This window comes from Bos indicus x Bos taurus, chromosome 9 (assembly GCF_003369695.1).
Source record: "Bos indicus x Bos taurus breed Angus x Brahman F1 hybrid chromosome 9, Bos_hybrid_MaternalHap_v2.0, whole genome shotgun sequence".
NCBI classification, from domain to species: domain Eukaryota; kingdom Metazoa; phylum Chordata; class Mammalia; order Artiodactyla; family Bovidae; genus Bos; species Bos indicus x Bos taurus.
The window spans coordinates 19,154,963-19,173,253 of NC_040084.1; the positions used below are offsets into that span (position 1 = coordinate 19,154,963).

General features: G+C 39.8%; 1 long non-coding RNA gene across 1 annotated transcript in view; it reads left to right on the top strand.

The window, feature by feature from the left end:
* Positions 1–312: 312 nt before the first annotated feature.
* The window catches only part of LOC113898114, an 81,704-nt gene continuing 63,725 nt past the window's right edge, over positions 313–18,291 (top strand). The window contains exon 1 of the long non-coding RNA XR_003512530.1: positions 313–431. This is a non-coding gene — a long non-coding RNA (uncharacterized LOC113898114). The remainder of the gene's footprint in view (positions 432–18,291) is intronic.

An 18,291-nucleotide genomic window follows, 5' to 3' on the forward strand; every position in this document is an offset into this window, starting at 1 on the left:
TTTACTTGAATTTGTTGCTACAATTTTAACATAGAAATGTTATACTCAGAAAAATAAGGGCATATTTTACCTTTGAAGGTAGGTTCAAATTTCCCTGAATACTTTTAATGTTTTCTTTCCTTTCTTTTTTAGTTTGACAAGAAACTATTTGTACATTCAGAATTTCTTTGTATTTCTTGAGAGAGTTTTTCCTCATTGTTCCTTGATGTCAGCTCACCTAACTATCTGATTTCAGTATATTTTCTGGTTGGATTCCTGAGAGCTGGCAACATCAAACAGGTTTATTTAGCCATGTGATGCATAGATCTGCAGGAAGCAAGCAAAGGCTGTTAGCAGAAGCCAGGAGGAAATCTTTAAAAGCAGATGAGCTGTGTCACACACTAAAGGACATAAAGAAATTGCATTTTGCACCCTCCATAGAGATATTGATGGTAAGTAGCAGAATGCTGGGGCGCCAGAGCGCTTACGGAGGACCAATGCAGTGGTGGCTGCAGGTGAGAAGGAGCAGAGGATGCTGGAGCCACTGGTCACCAAGGTGACAGAGCAGGACTGCTGTTCCTGCAGCCTGGAAACTCAGTGAAGCTAGCCTCCAGTGAGAGCAGGGGGGGAAAAAAAGCTGGAGTGACACAGCTCCTTGAGTGCATGGGTATTCTGGTCATCAGATCCAAAGACCGAGCTCTGCAGTTCTTTCAAAACAAAAACAAAAAGAAAGGCAGATAGCCGCAGGGTCAGCCCTTCCCCCTGACGGCTCTGCACATTGATTTGCTTTGCAGATTGATTGCTTTTGGCATTTGCAACCCTCCCGAACAACAGGAGGGGAAAATCCAGAGGCTGGGCCAAATTCACAAACGATGAAAGGGTGTGAAGACGCCTGTGGCATCACGTCAGTGGCTCTGGATAATAGCGCTTAAGAGTAATAACAGCTGGATTCAAGTTTTTAAAATGAAGGCCGTGTTATTACTGGGGATATTGGGTCAGTGGAAGTCTGAGGGAGATGAAAGATGATTTGACATGCGTGGGTTTGATGCAGTACCTGGGGCGGGTGGCCACCAGACCAGCATTCTGGGTCTTTGTTGGATGACTTTTCTCCCCTGGACTTGGGTGCTATGCCTTGGTTTGCAACCAGGATTCAGAAGGAGCACAGAACCTCTTCTATATTTATTACGGGGATTTTGTAAACTATATTATCCAGTAAATCTCACAGTGCCTTCTTCACGAAGATATCTAAGAGAAATTCATCCTAGACCTTGGAGAGAGGGAAAGCTGTGTTCTCCAGAGCAGTGGTGCTGTTTACCCATTTTTGGGCACTGGATAGAAAAACCTATTCAGTCCTCATAGGTTGAGGGTTAGGATCAGACCTTCCATATATCTGGTTCAGTACTTTCATTCCTGACTTTATTTTGCTGTCTTAACTTCTTTTTTTTTTAGTTTCATCTCTCTTTCTCATACCCATGTTTGCAGTGTAGCAGAGTATAAATGAACAGTAAATACAAATTTTATTCTTAAGTGACAAATTGTCATCAAAAGCATTACCCAAGTGGCCTGGTTGTTATAAAAGAAATATCCCCGATTTTTGAGAGGCATGCTGAAGTATATATGGGAATAAAATGATACGGGGCTGTGATTTACTTTAAAATACTTCAACAATGTAAACAAGGGTAGGTAAAGCAAGGACAGAAATTTTTTGAAAAGTATTGAATCTAAGTATAAGGTTGGCAAAAAAGTTTATTCAGGTTTTTCTATATATGTTTAAAATTTTTTATTTATGCCTTATTTATTTTTATGTGTGGCTGCGATGGGTCTTTGTTGCTGCTCGAGGGCATTTTTTTAGTTGTGGCGAACAGGGGCTACTCTCTGGTTGCGGGGCTTCTCATTGTGGTGACCACTCTTGTTGCAGAGCATGGGCTCCAGGGCGCACGAGCTTCAGTAGTTTTGGCGTGTGAGCTCAGTAGTAGCCTGGGCTCTAGAGCACAGGCTTAATATTTGTGGTGCACCAGCTTAGTTGCTCCACAGCATGTGGAGTCTCCCCGGACCAGGAATTGAACACGGGTCTCCTGTATTGGTGGGTAGATTTTTAACCCTTGGACCACCAGGGAAGTCCTAAAATTTTTGATTAGAAGATATTTTCCATTTGAATCAAATTCTGATGTAGTGGGAGTCCAGGCTGTCTTGTGAATTTATGAATTTAAGTCTTGTGAATTTAAGATAAGTTTCTATCAGGAAACCCTTTGTTTATTGGTTGTTCATTTAGTCTCCTGAACTTGGTTTGGTGGTTGGTTGATTTGGTTTGGTTTTTCTCTCTCTGCCTATTCAGTTGAAGTCATAAAATCTAAGACAGAGTTTGAAGGCAGCAAATCTGAAATCCAAGCTACTTATGTTGTGCCAAAGTGAACATAGAAACCCTCCCGTGTGCTTAGAAACACACTCTGCTTTCCTCCTTTATTCCCCAGATATATCCTCCTGAGCTGCCTTTTTCCTCTCCACTCAATCCAGATCCAGATCTGAGAATTTAAATCTAAAGAAGCACATAGTGCTGATTCATGATGAAAGTGCTATACTGACTTGCAAAGTTGAAGGCGCATGACAGACCTTGTACTCTTCCTGTAACATGCATGTTATTGAATTTGATTACTTTCCCTTTCTCTGCATGGTTCCACTCCTGCATAAGACAATATTGCAATAGAGACTGGAATATAAGTCTGAAAAAAAAATCTATCATGGGCAGTCAGTTAGCTGTTTACTAAGGGAAATGGTCATCCTAAGAGAAATTCATCATATGGCTTCAGAGCACAGTCACCCCTCCATATCCATAGGTTCTTCTGCAGTGCAGGTTCAACCAACCAACCATGGATCAAAAATACTTGGGAAAAAAACTCCCAAAGTTCCAAAAGGCAAAACTTGAATTTGCCATGTGCAAGCAACTATTGACATATCGTTTACCTTGTATTAGGTATTATAAGTAATCTGTAGATTATTTAAAGTAAACTGGAGGATGTTACAGGATACGTGCAAACACTAACAGAGGTTAAGTGTAATTACGTCTGCTTCCTCTCCAGTTCACCCTGATAAAATGATTGAGTAAATGCACTTTGCTTTTGGGCTTGAAAAGCACAGGGGACTTTATCTTTCCAGGTGCTTTCACGAAATGCCCAAGGCTTATTCTGCTTGTCCTGATATTTTATTTTGTAATACCCACTGGATCAACAAGAACCCATAGGATCATTTCTCCAAAATGTCTGAAAGGCTTGTGCCTATGAACCATGGTCACAGCTCAACCTTTAAGCCACTAAAAGCAAAATGCCCTGATCATTTTCAACATCATCCAGGAAATTTTACTTTCTCTTTCTACATTCTTAATTCTAGGTGTATTTTTTAATGGGTCTGAAAGTGCCATTCTTATTATGATTTACAGTGGTAGTATTTCACCTAAAAGCCAATGCTATGTAATGCATACTACTTATTAATAAACTTTGGGGAAATATTAGTTGAACCATAGAAACTGACATTTTTATTTATTTATTTTTATTGAAGTATAGTTAGTTTACAATGTGTTAGTTTCAGATGTATAGCACAGTGATTCCATTATATATATGTATATTTTTTAAATTATTTTCCGTTAGAGGTTATTACAAGATATTGAATATAGTTCTCTATGCTATATAGTAGAGCCTTATTGGCTATTTATTTTTTATATAGTATTGTATATATTTTAATTCCAAACTCATAATTTATCCCTCCCCTCTTTTCCTTTCGGTAACCATGTTTGTTTTCTATATCTGAGTCTACATTTTGCAAATAAGTTTATTTGTGTCTTTTTTTTTTTTACATTCCACATATAAGTGATATCATATATTTATCTTTGGCTTACTTTACTTAGTATGATAATCTCTAGGTCCATTGTGTTACCGTAAATGCTATTATTTCATTCATTTTTATGGCTGAGTAGTATTCTATTGTGTATATGTATATATGTGTGTGTGTATATATGGATATATACATAATGGATACATTTTCCTTATTCATCTGTCAATGGACAGTTAGGTTGCTTCCATGTCTTGGCTGTTGTAAACAGTGTTGCAGCAAGCATTAGAGTGCATGTATCTTTTCATATTATATATATGTCTGGATATATGCCCAGGAGTGGAATTACAGGATCATATATTAACTGTATTCTTAGTTTTTTAAGGAACCTCTGTTCTATTCGCCATAGTTGCTGTACCAATTTACATTTCCACCAACAGTGTAGGAGGGTTCCTTTTTTTCCACACCCTCTGTAGCACTAATTGTAAACAGTTTGATAATGGCCTTTCTAACCAGAGTGAGGTGATACCTCATTGTAGTTTTGATTTGCATTTCTCTAATAATTAGCAATGTAGAGTATCTTTTCATGTAACTCTTAGCCATCTGCATGTCTTCTTTGAAGAAATGTATATTTAGATCTTCTGCCAATTTTGGGATTGGGTTAGTTGTATATATACAGAGAGAGCTATGTTAGCTGTTTGTACATTTTGGAAATTAATCCCTTGTTAGTTACATCATTTGCAAATATTTTCTCCTAGTTTGTAAGTTGATTTTTGTTTTGTTTATGGTTTTCTTTGCTTTACAAAATCTTTGAAGTTTGATTAGGTTCCATTTGTTTATTTTGTTTTTATTTCTATTACTCTGGAAGACAGATCCAAAAAGATATTGCTGCAATTTCTGTCAGAGAGACTTCTGCCTATGTTTTCCTCCAGGAATTTTTATAGTTTCTGGTCTTACATTTAGGTTTTTAATTCATTTTGAGTTTATTTTTGTGTATGATTTTAAAGAATATTTTATTTTCATTGTTTTACACATAGCTTTTCAATTTTCCCTGCACTACTTGTTGAAGAGATTATATTTTCTGCATTGTATATTCTCTGTCATAGATTAATTGGCCATAGATATGCAGATTTATTTCTGGGCTTTCTATCTTGTTCCATTCATCTGTATGTCTGTTTTTGTGACAGTACCATACTATTTCAATTACAGTAGCTTTGTAATATAGTCTGGAGTCAGGGAGTCTGATTCTTCCAACTCTTGTTTTTCTTTCTCAAGATTGTTTTGGGTATTCAGGGTCTTTTGTATTTCCACACAAATTAAAAAAAAAATTGTTCTAGTTCTGTGAAAAATGTGATTGATAATTTGGTAGGGATTGCATTGAATCTGTAGATTGCCTTGGGTAGTAGAGTCATCTTAGCAGTTTTGATTCTTCCAATCCAAGATTACAGTATATCTTTCTGTCTGTGTTGTCTTCAGTTTCTTTCATCAGTGTCTTACAGTTTTGGGATACAAGTATTTTGCCTCCTTAAGTAGGTTTATTCCTAGGTATTTTTTTTTTTTTTTTTGATGCGATGGTTAATAGGATTGTTTCCTTAATTTCTCATTCTGATCTTTTGTTCTTGGTGTATAGAAGTTTAAAAAATTTCTGTGTATTAATTTTCCACCCTGAAAATTTACCAAATTCAGTGATGAGCTCTAGAAGTACAGCTAGTAGTTTTCTAATAGTTTTCTGGTAGCATCTCTAAGACTTCTCTATGTATAGTATCATGTCATCTACAGTGACAGTTTTGCTTCTTTTCCAGTTTGGATTCCTTTTATTTCTCTTTCTTCTCTGAATGCTGTGGCTAGGACTTCCTAGCCACAGTTTTCATACTTCAAAACGGCCAAATCTTGAAAATTTAATATGGCTCAACTTAACAATGATCTCTCTTACGCACAAATTTTTCTGTCTGTTATTTTACTTTTCAACTTGAGCCAGTTTCTATCAGTCATGGCCTGATAGGCACATGTCAATTTCCTGGGTGTCATCAGCGTTCCTGAGCTGTGAGGTCAGAGCTGCAGGGGCCAAGAAATGCACCTTGTCACCTGCCACGTGGGAGGCAAGGTCTGGTGTTCCCTACATTTGTCAGTGGACTCCTTAATGTCCATGTTTCCTAACTTCATTTCCTCTCTTTGTGTTTGAGAAAGATGTAATAGCCACACATAAAGCTAAGAGCCTTAATCACTAAGTAGATTATCTATGTCAAAATTTAAATTCCTGTTGTCACAGGCCATGTTTCTGAAACTGGTATCAGTCCAATTCAGTCACTCAGTCGTGTCTGACTCTTTGTGACCCTGTGGACTGCAGTATGCCAGGCTTCCCTTCCATCACCAACTCCTGGAGTTTACTCAAACTTGTGTCCTTTGAGTCGGTGATGCCATCCAACCATCTCATCTTCTGTCGTCCCCTTCTCCTCCCGTCTTCAATTTTTCCCAGCATCAGGGGCTTTTCCAGTGAGTCAGTTCTTCTCATCAGGTGGCCAAAGTATTGGAGTTTCAGCTTCAGCGTCAGTCCTTCCAATGAATATTCAGGACTGATTTCCTTTAGGATGGACTGGTTGGATCTCCTTGCAGTCCAAGGGACTCTCAAGAGTCTTCTCCAATACCACAGTTCAAAAGCGTCAATTCTTTGGCGCTCGGCTTTCTGTATAGTCCAACTCTCACGTCCATACATGACTACTGGAAAAACCATAGCCTTGACTAGACAGACCTTTGTTGGCAAAGTAATGTCTCTGCCTTTCAATATGCTGTCTAGGTTTGTCATAACTTTCCTTCCAAGGAGTAAGTGTCTTTTAATTTCATAGCTGCAGTCACCATCTTCAGTGATTTTGAAGCCCCCAAATATAAAGTCTGTCACTGTTTCCATTGTTTTCCCCATCTATTTTCCATGAAGTGATGGGACCGGATGCCATGATCTAAGTTTTCTGAATGTTGAATTGTAAGCCAACTTTTTCCCTTCCTGTTTCACTTTCTTCAAGAGGCTCTTTAGTTCTTCACTTTCTGCCATAAGGGTGGTATCATCTGCATATCTGAGGTTATTGATATTTCTCCTAGCAAAGAGTCAAAACAACAGAGTGACTGAACTGAACTGAACTGAACTGAATCTTGATTCCAGCTTGTGCTTCATCCAGCCTGGCATTTCTCATGATGTACTCTGCATATAAGTTAAATAAGCAAGGTGACAGTATACAGCCTTCATGTACTCCTTTCCTGGTTTGAAATTGGTATACGTGTCATGAAAAACCAGCAGACGATTGGCAAGCATGTTAAGTTTTACCAAGTGGTGAATGATTTAAATCACCATTTTTTGTACTGAAAGAAACATAAATATACTATGAAGTAAAATACAAGTCATGTGAATTTTTAAGATTAAATATGACACTTGTTAGACATGTTTTGCCTTTCAGCTATTGCCACTCCCAGAACCAGGGGAGAGGAGTTCACTGTCATCCTCCACTAGATGGACTTTAGTGGAAGATTTGAGACCCTTAGTTTAGGAGATGCTTAGATTAGACAGTGAAGCCCATGCAACACTCTGACAGCTACACTGTAAAATTAGCATAGAATAGGTTTATATTCATTTGTGGATTCAGTGACAGTATATATCATAATCGTCATGATAACAATCTAATATTTATTAAGTTCTTACAAGGGGCCAAAGTATTGGTGCACCAGTATCCCAGCATCTGAAAAACTTATGTCCTGCAAGCCAAATTCAGCTCACTGCCTACTATTACAAATAAAGTTTTATTGGAACACAGCCACACCAAATCATGCACATACTGTCTCTAGCTACATTCACTCTTCAATGGCATGTTTGGGTAGTTACAAAGAGACTATATGTCCTGTGAAATCTAACCTCTTTATCAACTGACTCTTCAGAGAAGAATTTTGCCAGCACCTATATTTATGCATTTAATCGTCAAAGCAAGCTTATGAAGGACATTTTATTATTGACTTCATTTTACTGATGAGAAAATTAAGGCATGAGAGGTTATTTACCAGAAACATACTGCTACTGCTAAGTCACTTCAGTCATGTCCGACTCTGTGCAACCCCATAGACGGCAGCCCACCAGGCTCCCCCATCCCTGGGATTCTCCAGGCAAGAACACTGGAGTGGGTGGCCATTTCCTTCTCCAATGCAGGAAAGTGAAAAGTGAAAGTGAAGTCGCTCAGTCGTGTCTGACTCTTAGCGACCCCATGGACTGCAGCCTACCAGGCTCCTCCACCCATGGGATTTTCCAGGCAAGAGTACTGGAGTGGGGTGCCATTGCCTTCTCCGAGAAACATACTAGAGCTCATCAATGAATTTGATAACATTGCAGGCTACAAAACTAATACACAGAAAATTGTTGCATTTTTTATACACTAACAGTGAAAGATCAGAAGGAGAAAGTTCAAGAAGCAATGCAATTTACGATTGCATCAAAAAGAATAAAATACTGAGAAACAAACCTGCTAAGGAGACAAGAAACCTGTACTCTGAAAACTCTAAGATGCTGATTAAAGAAATCAAAGAAGACACAAACAGATGGAGAGGTTATTTAACTTACCCAAGGTCATAGAGCAAGTAAGCGGCAGAGCAGGGTTTGGAGTCCATTAGTCTGATTCCAAAATCTGTTATGTCTTAACTCATTATTAGAGATCCTTCTATATCAGAAGACATACTCAAGATCATCTTAAAAAAAAAAGACCCTAAGTTGATAAAAAATAAAAATAAAAAACCCTAGTAGGTGACTCTAATATATACAGGCAGATTCTTCACCAACTGAGCTATCAAGGAAGCCCGTAATATATGTATCTATCACTAAAAAAGAAGGTGCCATGTCAGAAGATGATCAGCAAGAAACCTAGCACATAGCCACAGAGATGTCTGAGAAGATCACAGCGTGTCCACGTGATGCTCACTCCCTTAAGCCAGTGGGCAGTTCAGAGAACCTGAGTGCCTAAAAAAAGCCCACTAGAAACCACAGCTCTAGCAAAAAGCACTCTTCCTGAACTTAGCTCATAAATTTCAATTCCACACTTGTGCATTCCCCAAGTTGTTCTTTTTTATGTTATTGCCCTCCCAGTACCCACAGTGATGGAGACAGAGAGTTCAGACATTATCTGGGAAAACGTTGATAGTGGTGGGGAGTGTCAGATTTATGCTGTGGTGGTCATGACAGTGGTGTTCTTTTCAATTTAATATTAAGGTTCCCCTAGGGCTAAGGTTAACCTCGAGTTCTCTCCCTGGATGGGTGGCTGCGCGGGCGTAGGAGGGCTAAGAGGAGCTACTCCACATTCAAGGTCAGGAGGGGCAGCAGTTAGGAGATACCCCTCGTCCAAGGTAAGGAGCAGAGGCTGCACTTTGCTGGAGCAGCCGTGAAGAGATACCCCACGTCCAAGGTAAGAGAAACCCATGTAAGACGGTAAGTGTTGCGAGACAGCATCAGAGGGCAGATACACTGAAACCATAATCACAGAAAACTAGTCAATCTAATCACACGGACCACAGCTGAGTCTAACTCAGTGAAACTAGCCATGCCCTGTGGGGCCACCCAAGACGGACGGGTCATGGTGGAGAGGTCTGACAGAATGTGGTCCACTGGAGAAGGGAATGGGAACCCATTTCAGTATTCTTGCCTTGAGAAACCCATGAACAGTATGAAAAGGCAAAATGATAGGGTACTGAAAGAGGAACTCCCCAGGTCAATAGGTGCCCAATATGCTACTGGAGATCAGTGGAGAAATAACTCCAGAAAGAATGAAGGGATGGAGCCAAAGCAAAAACAATACTCAGTTGTGGATGTGACTGGTGATAGAAGCAAGGTCCGATACTGTAAAGAGCAATATTGCATAGGAACTTGGAATGTTAGGTCCATGACAAAGGCAAATTGGAAGTGGTCAAACAGGAGATGGCAAGAGTGAACGTCGACATTCTAGGAATCAGCGAACTAAGATGGACTGGAATGGGTGAATTTAACTCAGATGACCATTATAACTACTACTGTGGGCAGGAATCCCTTAGAAGAAATGGAGTAGCCATCATGGTCAACAAAAGAGTCCAAAATGCAGTACTTGGATGCAATCTCAAAAACGACAGAATGATCTCTGTTGGTTTCCAAGGCAAACCATTCAATATCACAGTAATCCAAGTCTATGCCCCAACCAGTAATGCTAAAGAAGCTGAAGTTGAACGGTTCCATGAAGACCTACAAAACCTTTTAGAACTAACACCCAAAAAAGATGTCCTTTTCATTATAGGAACTGGAATGCAAAAGTAGGAACACCTGGGGTAACAGGCAAATTTGGCTTTGGAATACGGAATGAAGCAGGGCCAAGACTAATAGAGTTTTGCCAAGAGAACACACTGGTCATAGCAAACGCTCTCTTCCAACAACACAAGAGAAGACTCTACACATGGACATCACCAGATGGTCAACACCGAAATCAGACTGATTATATTCTTTGCAGCCAAAGATGGAGAAGCTCTATACAGTCAGCAAAAATAAGACCGGGAGCTGACTGTGGCTCAGACCATGAACTCCTTATTGCCAAATTCAGACTTAAATTGAAGAAGGTAGGGAAAACCACTAGACCATTCAGGTATGACCTAAACCAAATCCCTTATGATTATACAGTGGAAATGAGGAATAGATTTAAGGGACTAGATCTGATAAAGTGCCTGATGAACTATGGAATGAGGTTCGTGACATTGTACAGGAGACAGGGATCAAGACCATCCCCATGGAAAAGAAATGCAAAAAAGCAAAATGGCTGTCTGGGGAGGCCTTACAAATAGCTGTGAAAACAAGAGAAGTGAAAAGCAAAGGAGAAAAGGAAAGATATAAGCATCTGAATGCAGAGTTCCAAAGAATAGCAAGGAGAGATAAGAAAGCCTTCCTCAGCGATCAATGCAAAGAAATAGAGGAAAACAACAGAATGGGAAAGACTAGAGATCTCTTCAAGAAAATTGGAGATATCAAGGGTACATTTCATGCAAAGATTGGCTCGATAAAGGACAGAAATGGTATGGACCTAACAGAAGCAGATGATATTAAGAAGAAGTGGCAAGACTACACAGAAGAACTGTACAAAAAAGATCTTCACGACCCAGATAATCACGATGGTATGATCACTCACCTAGAGCCAGACATCCTGGAATGTGAAGTCCAGTGGGCCTTAGAAAGCATCACTACGAACAAAGCTCGTGGAGGTGATGGAATTCCAGTTGAGCTATTTCAAATCCTGAAAGATGATGTTGTGAAAGTGCTGCACTCAATATGTCAGCAAATTTAGAAAACTCAGCAGTGGCCACAGGACTGGAAAAGGTCAGTTTTCATTCCAATCCCAAAGAAAGGCAATGCCAAAGAATGCTCAAACTGCCGCACAATTGCACTCATCTCACATGCTAGTAAAGTAATGCTCAAAATTCTCCAAGCCAGGCTTCAGCAATACGTGAACTATGAACTTCCTGATGTTCAAGCTGGCTTTAGAGAAGGCAGAGGAACCAGAGATCAAATTGCCAACATCTGCTGTATCATGGAAAAAGCAAGAGAGTTCCAGAAAAATATCTATTTCTGCTTTATTGACTATGCCAAAGCCTTTGACTGTGTGGATCACAATAAACTGTGGAAAATTCTTCAAGAGATGGGAATACCAGACCACCTGACCTGCCTCTTGAGAAATCTGTATGCAGGTCAGAAAGCAACAGTTAGAACTGGCCATGGAACAACAGACTGGTTCCAAATAGGAAAAGGAGTACGTCAGGGCTGTATATTGTCACCCTGCTTATTTAACTTCTATGCAGAGAACATCATGAGAAATGCTGGGCTGGAAGAAGCACAAGCTGGAATCAAGATTGCTGGGAAAAATATCAATAACCTCAGATATGCAGATGACACCACCCTTATGGCAGAAAGTGAAGAGGAACTAAAAAGCCTCTTGATGAAAGTGAAAGTGGAGAGTGAAAAAGTTGGCTTAAAGCTCAACATTCAGAAAACGAAGATCATGGCATCTGGTCCCATCACTTGATGGGAAATAGATGGGGAAACAGTGGAAACAGTGTCAGACTTTATTTTTCTGGGCTCCAAAATCACTGCAGATGGTGACTGCAGCCATGAAATTAAAAGACGCTTACTCCTTGGAAGGAAAATTATGACCAACCTAGATAGCATATTCAAAAGCAGAGACATTACTTTGCCAACAAAGGTCCATCTAGTCAAGGCTATGGTTTTTCCTGTGGTCATGTATGGATGTGAGAGTTGGACTGTGAAGAAAGCTGAGCGCTGAAAAATTGATGCCTTTTGACTGTGGTGTTGGAGAAGACTCTTGAGAGTCCCTTGGACTGCAAGGAGATCCAACCAGTCCATTATAAAGGAGATCAGTTCGGGGTGTTCTTTGGAAGGAATGATGCTAAAACTGAAACTCCAGTACTTTGGCCACCTCATGTGAAGAATTGACTCATTGGAAAAGACTCTGATGCTGGGAGGGATTGGGGGCAGGAGGAGAAGGGGACGACAGAGGATGAGATGGCTGGATGGCATCACCGACTCGTTGGATGTGAGTTTGAGTGAACCCTGGAGTTGGTGATGGACAGGGAGGCCTGGCGTGCTGCAATTCATGGGGTCGCAAAGAGTTGGACATGACTGAGCGACTGAACTGAACTGAGGGCTAAGGTGATGAAGACTTTATAAAATTATTGAATCCTTCAATTGTATGTGAATACATGGTAAGTAGAACAAATGATCTTGTAATCAGGCTTCTATTCATTGAGATGCTCTGCTAATTGGGATTCCTGTGCTTCTAGAATGATCTCAGGAACTGTTGAGAGTGCTTCTTAATTATTCAAAACCTATGTTCATCATAGTTTCCATGTTAAAGGTATTTGATCTGTCTGGTTCCTTTTAAAATGTATTATACATAGGGTATACAATTTGATTTTTAAAATTATTTATTTTTGGTTTCTCTGGATCTTCGTTGTTGCACTTGGGCTTCTCTCTAATTGTGGCGAGTTGGGGCTACTCTTCTTTGAGAAGTGTGGGCTTCTCATTTCAGTGGCTTCTCTTGCTCATAACACAGGCCCTAGGGACATGGGCTGCAGTAGTTGCAGCACACAGGCCACGTAGCTGTGGCTCACAGGTTCTAGAATGTGGGCTTCGTGGTTGTGGTGCACACGCTTAGTTGCTGTGTGCCGTGTGAAATCTTCCCTGACCAGGAGGGATCAAACCCATGTGCCCTGCGTTGGCAGGTACCGCAGACTCCCATCCACTGTACCACTAAGGAAGTTCTGTTTGCTTTTAAAGTGGAAACAGTTTAGTTAAAAATCATTGGTAATTTTCTGTTTCTAATGATGAAAATCTAAGCTTACCTTTGGAACTGGCTTCATTTGGGGGGAGAAAAAATTCCCAGATAGTCCCTTGTGTGATAAAAATGTAAAGGAAATAGCATCCAAGTGCGGAGGGAAGAAATAGCTGGGTGTTTGTGGGGTTGGGCCCCAGGCTCTGGCTCTGTAGGTAGATGGGGGTCTCATAGCCTGTCAGCATCCAACTGACTCCTCCACTCTCAGGGCCAGAGTTGTCAAAGTGGCCTGATGGGACTCAAAAGCCCTAGTAGAGGCCAGATGGCCAGCAAGGGCCATGAAGTCCTGAGATACAGTCTGCCGTAAGCCTGGAGAGTTTGCAGTTGTGACCTTGGTTCCATGCCAAGGCCTTAATCAGCTGAGCAGAACACTAATGCTGAATTCAGGGCACAGCCTATCTTAGAACCTCTTTGCACCAGTAACCCCAGCACTGTGGGTGTGTCCTGGGTGGAAATGGGTTGAGGGTGTGATTCAGCAGAGCTCATCTCTAAAGGCCTTGACATCCAGGTTGTGTCTGCAGTGGGACACCTGAGGCTGAATCTACAGAGGAAGAAGCATGGCTCGCTGCTCCCCAGGGAGCTCTGCAGAGAAGAGAGACGGTGAGAGTACACCCAGTGGGCTGCCCTGTCTGCCCAACTTTGCACCAGGGGGCCGGAGGGGATGTCCAGTGTTCAGGTGTCATCTTATAGCTGGTCACAGGTCTTGACAACCTCTGACTTGGAGCAGTGAGAAGATCCACTGACTATTAGTCTGTAAATGATGTTATTTCCTCACCTCACTGAATTATGAATACTTCTGTATATGTGAATTCATTGAGCCCATTGAGGACTATTCATGACTGGCCATCTCTGCTGCTCTATTTCTTCCAATAACCAGCTCTTTTAAAATGTTTGAGTCATGAGTCTTTCAAATGTAAAATTTATCTTAGAGTATGATGATGATCATCCTTTTCCACTGATATGAGGTATATGTATATTTGGTAGACATAGGGATCTTACCGAAATAGTAAAGAGAAATCTTGAGCAGATAAAACTCTTCATGTATAAGCTAGGAGCAATCTAAAATATTTGTCCCTCCACAAAAAAATCATATATATGTATATATATATAATATATGTAGTTGAGTATCTAGCAGTGTAATTTAGTATTTTACTGATCATCTGATATCTCATTAGAATGAATATATAACTCCAACTTCAACTGGGTAGTTCTATTAACTGTCTTCAATCCTCTTCAAGGATTGCTGTCTAAGGCTATCATTTAGATAATAATGGCCCTTCTTCAAGTCCAAAAAAAAAAAAAATGTTTTTAAGCACTAGCTATTTCTCTAGGAGTTAAGAAATATGTTTACCTTATAGTAACACACACAATCAGGAGTCTCTCCCCTGGCTTTTTCCCCTTACTTGCAAAAATCTTTATAAAAAGACATCTTGCTTGGAAAAAGAGATTCCACAACGGTCACTGGGAGGTTGGGGAAAGGTTCAAGTGTTTTGAAGCAGCATCCTTGTACAGCAAAGCCCTACCTTATTGATTTTTGGATGTCCCTGGGGACTAGCACAGTGTCTGGCACATAGAAGGTCCTCATATCTGATAAATTGCTCCATTTTTTAAAAATTGACATTCTGTTGATTTGTAATGTTGTGTTAGTTCCAGGTATATACAGCAAAGTGATTCAGTTACACACATATATGTATCTATTCTTTTCCAAATTCTTTTCCCAATCATGTTATTACAGAATCTTGAGCAGAGTTCCCTGTGCTGTACAGTAGGTCCTTATTGTTTATCTTCTGTATGTATAGTAGAGTGTATATGTTCATCCCAAACTCTTAATTTATCCCTCCTCTCCTTCCCCCTTTGGTAAGCTTACGTTTGTTTTCTGTATCTGTGGATCTATGTCAGTTTTGTATATAACTTCCTTTGTATCACTTTTTAAAGATTCCACACATAAGCAATATCATATGATATTTGTCTTTGCTTACTTGACTTAGTATAATCTCTAGGTCCATCTATGTTGCTGCAAATGGCATTATTTTATTCTTTTCCATGGCTGAATAATATTCCATTGTATAAGTGTACCACATTTTCTTTATCCATTCCTCTCTTGATGAACATTTAGGTTGCTTCTGTGTCTTGGCTGTTGTGAATGGTGCTGCTGTGCACATTGGGATGCACATATCTTTTCAAATTATGGTTTTCTACAGATACACGCCCAGGATGGGATTGCTGGGTCTTACGGTAACTCTAAGTTTAGTTGTTTAAGCAGTCTCCATACTGTTCTCCATAGTGGCTTCACCAATTTGCATTCCCACCAACAGTATAAGGATTCCCTTTCCTCCACACCCTCTCCAGCATTTGTTATTTGTAGACTTTTTGATGATGGCCATTCTGATTTATGTGAGGAGATAACTCGCTATAAACTGCCCCATCTGAACATGATTGTAGCTGGATAGATTTTGTGTTAGAACTCATTCAGGTGCAAGTGTGACAGAGAAACTCATACTGACTTAAGCGATGAATGAATTCTTGGTTCATGTGGTTAAAATACCCCAAACCATGTCTTTATCCCCTTTCCCTTCTCCTTCCCCCACTCTCCATCACCCCATCTCCCTCTGCCATATCTCAGGTCAAGTTTCCTTTTGGATGTAGTAATTCCATGTAGTAATCACCATGTAGTAATTCCAGTAGTTCCTGGTCAAGATAACTTTTTTCTTTTCCCAACTATTCTATAAAAGTCCCCAGATTTATTTCATTGACCCAATTTGGAGCATGTGCCCTTCCTGAACCAATCCAGTGGCTGAGAAATTTGAATCTCTGATCAGCCAACCTGGATCATAGGCTTAGCCCTGAAGTTACTACTCTCACTTGGATAAGATTGGAAAAGTGGTGGTTCTCCCTCCAAATATGGGTTATTTTACTAGAAAAAAAAAAAAATAAATAAATGTATACCAGGCAAAGAAAAACAACTGTTTCTAGGTTGGGTTTTGTTTTTTCCTTTACAACAGATAAATACGTCTGTGTCTTTCCCAAGTTCGGTAATGGTTGAACAGTAATCTTCCTCCATTTCCATGAGAAGGAAGCTGTTCACATAATGACTGTAGAGAAAAGGGAAACACAAGAGAGGTGAGAGGCGTAAGCAAGCTGACTTCCCCTGCATACCCAGCTGTCCTCTTAAAACTGCAAAGTCCTTTAAACATTCAAGGCTTTGATATTTTGGCTCATATTATACATTTCAACACCTTATTATTTGTGTTTGATGTCTGGGTTAGTAATATTAATGAAAAAAGAACCATCTGGGACAACTTTTTTTTCCCTTTCTCATGTGGCTTCTTTATGGATAAGCAAAAAATGTTAATTATTTAAGCAAAAGTGTTTTTAATATGGAGCCATAGTGGTGTTTTGAATGAGTTTTATCACTGTATTATCCACTTCCAGTTCCAGAAAAACAGAAACAGATTGCTTTGTATTCATGAGGAAGTACGGAAATCTTTGCTAGAAATGCATTTTAGAATTTGCCCAAAATATTAATCTGCAAAATTATAATCTTTGTTATTAAGCTTTGTTACAGAATAAGATAAAAACTCAGTAAACCTGTTTAAATGATCTCTTATAAAATTGTAAAATTTCTGAAACTATTCTTAAATTCAGAAAGCCACAGACAAATGATATTCACAGGGAAAGGGGGATTTTTGAAATCGAATTCTTGAAAATAACAGATTGGCATCATTAAATCAGGTGAGTTCTGGTAATTACTGAAATATAAGACACCTGGATTCAAAAAATATGTAAGTATTTAAGCACATAGGGAAAGCTCAGAGAGATGATGTAAAATGCGTAAATTTGAATTCTTATCCTATTGAAAGTCACAAAAATAAGAAACACATGAAATACTCTTGGCTTCCTGGGCAGAAATGAGTACATCAACACTTCAGGCTATGACAATGCATATTATCCATTATGGATAAACCAATTAAAAAGGGCCTGATTACCAAATGTAAGACAATGAAAGGCAGTGCTCTTCAAGTAAACATAAGTGGTTACTAGTGTACATGGCCGGAGAAGGCAATGGCACCCCACTCCAGTACTCTTGCCTGGAAAATCCCATGGATGGAGGAGCCTGGTAGGCTGCAGTCCAGGGGGTCGCTAGGAGTCGGACATGCCTGAGCGACTTCCCTTTCACTTTTCCCTTTCATGCATTGAAGAAGGAAATGGCAACCCACTCCAGTGTTCTTGCCTGGAGAATCCCAGGGACGGGGGAGCCTGGTGGGCTGCCGTCTATGGGGTCGCACAGAGCCGGACATGACTAAAGCGACTTAGCAGCAGCAGCAGCAGTGTACATGGCAGTGGCCCTAAGAGCCCTGTTGTGTGTAGCTTTAAAGGCCCCAGATCCTCACCCATCTGCCTACAGACACCCATCTCTTCTGGTCACTACCCTCTTTCTCTCACTTCACCAAACAAGAACAAACTTCTTGTCGTCTTTCTTCTTGAATCCAGCCATGTTGCATTCTTTCAGGGTAGAAAAACCTCTCATCCAAACAGTGGGACTACTTAACATGTAAAAAAATAATGGCGCAGGAAAAAAAATCATCATCAGGAAGAAATATCTAGGGTCTAGATGCCTCATTTCATGCAGGTGACAGATTCTTGAAATTATTTTTTTCATCAAAGGTTTTTATCTATTTATCATGGAATTAGAATATTGAACTATGAAGAGCATGCCGGGAATTTACAATCAGCTAAGAAATGTGTTCTCTCTGCCTGTTGACAATTCACAGCGAGAATGAGCTTGGTGATTCATGTTGTTAACCTGTGTCTTGGCCTGTATCTCAGTTGCATATTTTGCATGATTTTAAGGAAGAAGAGATAAAAATGTCCATGTTTACTTGCATAAAAATTTTTAAGATTATAACAGAAATTTTTTAACATAAGCACAAATTTCCTCCTCACTGACACTCATCATTCATTCCGTTTATTTATGTGCTTCACATTGCTCTTCTATAGATAATGCACTTAACAACAATTTTATTCACTTTTTGTAAACTCTACAAGGGACTAAATACTTTCTTTTTGCTGTTAATTCCCTGAAGAGTAAACTGCACTCTTTAAAGTG